At 43.2% G+C, this 4,972-nt stretch overlaps 1 long non-coding RNA gene across 1 annotated transcript; it reads right to left on the reverse strand.

Annotated features, from left to right (window-relative positions):
* Positions 1 to 2,651: 2,651 nt before the first annotated feature.
* On the reverse strand, positions 2,652 to 4,966 carry LOC139824958 (uncharacterized). The gene is made up of 3 exons (XR_011735389.1): positions 3,816 to 4,966; positions 3,482 to 3,586; positions 2,652 to 3,199 (listed from the first exon to the last, which is right to left on the reverse strand). It is a non-coding gene; the product is annotated as an uncharacterized lncRNA (long non-coding RNA).
* Between the last annotated feature and the right edge of the window lie 6 nt (positions 4,967 to 4,972).

The following is a 4,972-nucleotide window of genomic DNA, read 5'->3' on the forward strand; positions in this document are numbered from 1 at the left end:
TACTTCCATTTCTATTTATCTTAAAATATTTTGCTGCCACTACCACACCAACACTGGCCCAATGTGTCCCCAGTGCCGATCCATTGGTACGACTTCAGCCAACATATATTGAGTTCTGACATGGAGGCGGGGCTTAACCAAATATAACGCAGACAACTAACACTCTCTCTATAAAGGGTCACTTTCTTCATTTTCAATGCATTTTTCCAGACTTTGAAACGATCAATTTTCTCTAAATTGCCAAATAAATATGTTTAACATGTATGAAGCACTCATTTTGAGGTTAGGAAAGCAATAAAATCGAACATTTAAAGTTTTGTTAGGCTTATTTTCACAACCGCGAACTGAATAATTAATTCTGCTCGTAGATTTTCCACGTGGAGAATAAAATTCAACATCCATATATATAATAATAAAAATACAACACAAAGTTACCGCACGCCAAGCCTATACATATGTACAATGCCACGAGATCTATTAGCCTGGAGTGCTTTCACTTTCGACCACCAGATGTCATGGCGACGAATGTCAAATCCCAATATACTCCCAGTACTACTTCACGTCTCGCCCCAGTGCACGCCCAGTACTGACGCGATATTCGGTATTAAAATATATCAGTATCACGTTCCACCCATCAAGTCTTGGCAGCCAATATTCTGCCACTTCTGGCAGAACTCTGGCAGAAGTTCGACATTCGCACATGGAACGTGTTGCTTCCGTGCCGCGGTTGTTACCTACGGCGCCACTCGAGCAAAAAACTAAGTTCCCTCGCGGCGTGTTGCTTTCATGCCGCGGTCGTTACCTTCGGCGTCGCTTGAGCAAAAAACTTTCTTAAGTCCCCTCGCGGCGTGTTGCTTTCGCGCGGTTGTTACCTTCAGCGCCGCTCAAGCAAAAAGCTAAGTTCCCTCGCGGCGTGTTGCTTTTCGCGGTTGTTACCTCCGGTCCCGAGCGAAAATTTTCTAAGTCGACCCAATACATGCCCAGTACTGAGCCGACTCTCGGCCGTAGATCAATATCATTTCTGGCCTTATACACGGTCAGTACTTAGACGACACTCGCCTCGGAACAGAATATGGTTGCATGGGGGGTACTGGTCACCGAGACTGGCACAATACTGATCTAGCGGTTTATCCGTACTGGGGCAGTACCACCCATCAAGTCTTGGCAGCCAATATTGTGCCACTTCTGGGCCATGCGGACAACTCTGGCAGAAGTCCGACATTCGCACATGGGAATGAGTCTACTTCATACTCGGCAGACATCATGGACGAGATGCTCATCGATGCCGTAGAGCAGAGACCAGGTCTATGGAATCAAAAGTTGCCAGTTCAAAAGCGAAGCTCCTGTGTACGATGAGAATTGTGGGATGAAGTCTTTAATAATCTTGGTAATATATATATATTATCATTTTACTTTGTTTTATGTACTCATAAATGTATATTTAATGTGCACTCGCAAATGGGCTAAATATGTACGTTTGTATTCGTGTAAGCGAGCTGTAGCGGGATTTCATAACTCCGACAGTTTTAGTATTATATATGCGCAGGTATTATATATGTTAAAAAGCTGCGCAATGACATCGAAACTCGTTAAGGATTTACAGAATCCCGCCTCTGAATTCGTTATTTAAACTAGGAATTTTCAGGTTTTAAAGATGTAGCGTGGATGAAATCTCGATGGACATACCTGAGGGACTCCCATGTGCGAATGTCGGACTTCTGCCAGAGTTGTCCGCATGGCCCAGAAGTGGCACAATATTGGCTGCCAAGACTTGATGAGTGGTACTACCCCAGTACGGATAAACCGCTAGATCAGTATTGTGCCAGTCTCTGTGACCAGTACTCCCATGCAACCATATTCTGTTCCGAGGCGAGTCTCGTCTCAGTACTGACCGTGCATAAGGCCAGAAATGATATTGATCTACGGCCGAAAGTCGGCTCAGTACTGGGGATGTATTGGGTCGACTTAGAAAATTTTCGCTCGGGACCGGAGGTAACAACCGCGCGAAAGCAACACGCCGCGAGGGGACTTAGGTTTTTGCTCGAGCAGCGCCGGAGGTAACAACCGCGCGAAAGCAACACGCCGCGAGGGGACTTTTCGCTAGAGCCCACGCCGGAGGTAACGACCGCGTTCGTGCCTCTCGGTTACAAGTACCCCGAATTATGGTGTCATTCGTCTCGCTTCGCGTCTCGCCTCCGGCGCCCGTAAGCGACCGTGCGTCGCCGATCGCTCGGCCGGCCGGTTGGGTACTATAGGGGTTCGGTGCGCTCGGCGAGCCGAGCGACACGAGCGATACGTACAGACGTGCAAACGCGTTTCGCTTGGTCCGTACGAATATGTAAAACGTTTGTGGAATACGTACACGAAAAAGGCACGTACAACGAAGTCGATGCGGGGAGCATCGTTTCCCAACCATATTTTGTTCCGAGGCGAGTCTCGTCTCAGTACTGACCGTGTATAATGGAGGATTCACATTGCGTCCGATGTTCGACGTACGACGATCCGACATCCAATAACAGAATTTATTATTAGAGACAAAAATTTCTTATTGGATGTCGGATCGTCGTACGTCGAACATCGGACGCAGTGTGAATTCTCCATAAGGCCAGAAATGATATTGATCTACGGTCGAAAGTCGGCTCAGTACTGGGGATGTATTGGGTCGACTTAGAAAATTTTCGCTCGGGACCGGAGGTAACAACCGCGCGAAAGCAACACGCCGCGAGGGGATTTAGAAAGCTTTTTGCTCGAGCGGCGCCGGAGGTAACGACCGCGGCTCGAAGCAACACGCCGCGAGTGATATGGCAATCAGTGTTGTCCCCGTACTAGTACTCTGTGTCGGGCCAAAGTTGGCGCCAAGAGTTAGCCCAATACTGGCAATCAGTGTTGTCTCCGTACTAGTACTCTGTGTCGGGCCAAAGTTGGCGCCAAGACTGGGACCCGTGTTATCATTCCGACATTGTCCCAGTAATGATCCCGATCTTAGCTTGTACTGGCCCAGAATCGTCAGCCAGTACTGGTAATTCTGGCACCAGTACCAAGCCAGCACTGAGCCTTTTTGAAATTCGCACATGGGCTGCTATTCAAAAGCTCGTAAAAAAATGAAAGGTTACGTACGCAGCGAATCGTGTGCGGAAGCGGGACATCCGCCAGAAAAGTACATTCCGCTTCTGTTCAAGGATGCAATTTCTAGACGAGGCTGCACAAGAAACCCCGTACGTAATAACTTGTCTTATATGGATGGGTAAAAGCTATATATAGTGGTGTAAGTTAAAGTTTTTAAAATATTGACTTGTGTGCATAGATGCAATTTATATATCGCACAGATTGCATCTATGTACACAAATCAATATTTTAAAAATTTTAACTTACACCACTTGCACTATGGCTTTTACCCCTCCATATATAGGCTTTAATATATAAAAAAGTACACTTTTTTACATATCTTTGCTGTTCAATTTTAGTACAACAAGCTCTCTACCACAGAACATATGTCGCGATGAAGATAATGCACGGATCCTGAACGATTTGGAATTAGAGGAATGTAATGTGTCTTCTCCAATAACTTGTAGCACGCCAGACAATCCTGAAAGAACGGGAAATTGGGTTAATTGTAGACCAGTAAAAAAAAAAGTGAGCTAATTTTGAATAATTGGTAATCGACACACGTCTCATACATTTTCATAAATAATTGATACATCTTCGTATTATAATTGTGTTGCTTTTTTCATGGACAATCAGCTTTGTTTAACAATGTATGAAAATGTAGGAAAATTCATTACTTTGAATGCATTAAATGGAATTTTTTGTGTTACAGGAAGACAGCACGATCCCGCGATGTGCAGGCACTGCATAACAACATATTGCAGCGGTTACTTTGCGAAAATGAGCCAAAGAAGGATGCAGTGGACAATTTCCTGGAGCAGTTGGGAGATATCCTGCGTAGATTGTGTTATCTTCGAAGAAGGCAAATGCAAGTAGAGCTGCTGCGTCTCGTTCACAGGACAGAAGACGAAGAATTAGCGGAGGCGAAACATGAAAGGCGACAAAATTTTTTGTATTATTATTCTATTATATTTTGTACTATTATCATTACATTTTTATCTTTCTACCAATACATTATACATTACGTAATAAACAAATAAAACATTTATTTCTATTTCAATAAAACCTGACGAGTAGTTCATATTCGGGTTTAAAAAAATGAATGTTTCGTTGTTACATTATACATATATGTGTATGTAAAGTTGAAAACATTGAGATGTACGATCTTGTATTTATTTATAATTCTTAGAAAAAAAAGTAGAGTTTCTGTCTTATAATAATAAGTTAATCGCAAAATTGTTTACGTTTTTTGTGACATTTTCTCTGTCAACTCAATCACGCATGTCCGTTCCGTTCCGTAAAAAGTTTCTCTACCAGTCCCATGTAGCAAAAACGGAACGGAATCTGGTTACAAAATATTTTTTACTCCTACAATTCAGTATTTCAGAGTACTCGCAACAATGTTATCGGCAAGATAATAATTGCACAAATAATATATGTTTATTGCTTCAGTCGCATCAAAATAACAAAATATCGACGAATAAGGCACATTTACCTGCGACCGAAGCGACGTTCCGATCCGTTTTTGCTACATGGGACTGGTAGAGAAAACTGTTACGGAACGGAACTGGAACGAACCGCTCAATTCTAGTCAATTCTAATGAGAAATCCGATCCGTCATTCCGATCCGTGCTTAATGGGACTGCACCCTTACAAATACTTTCAACGAATTTTTATGTACTATAGGCACTAATCTAGCTGAAAAAATGTACATTCCTAATCGTCCCGACCTAAAAACTGTTTCGATAAATAACAAATCAATTTTTCTTTATCCTACTACAGCTGGAGAAACTACTAATGTCACAAACGGTCTACAAAATAAAGCCCTAGTGGGGCTGATGGGGGATTGATGCTGAGGTTGTTAAGT

This window comes from Temnothorax longispinosus, unplaced genomic scaffold, assembly GCF_030848805.1.
Source record: "Temnothorax longispinosus isolate EJ_2023e unplaced genomic scaffold, Tlon_JGU_v1 HiC_scaffold_714, whole genome shotgun sequence".
Lineage (NCBI taxonomy): Eukaryota > Metazoa > Arthropoda > Insecta > Hymenoptera > Formicidae > Temnothorax > Temnothorax longispinosus.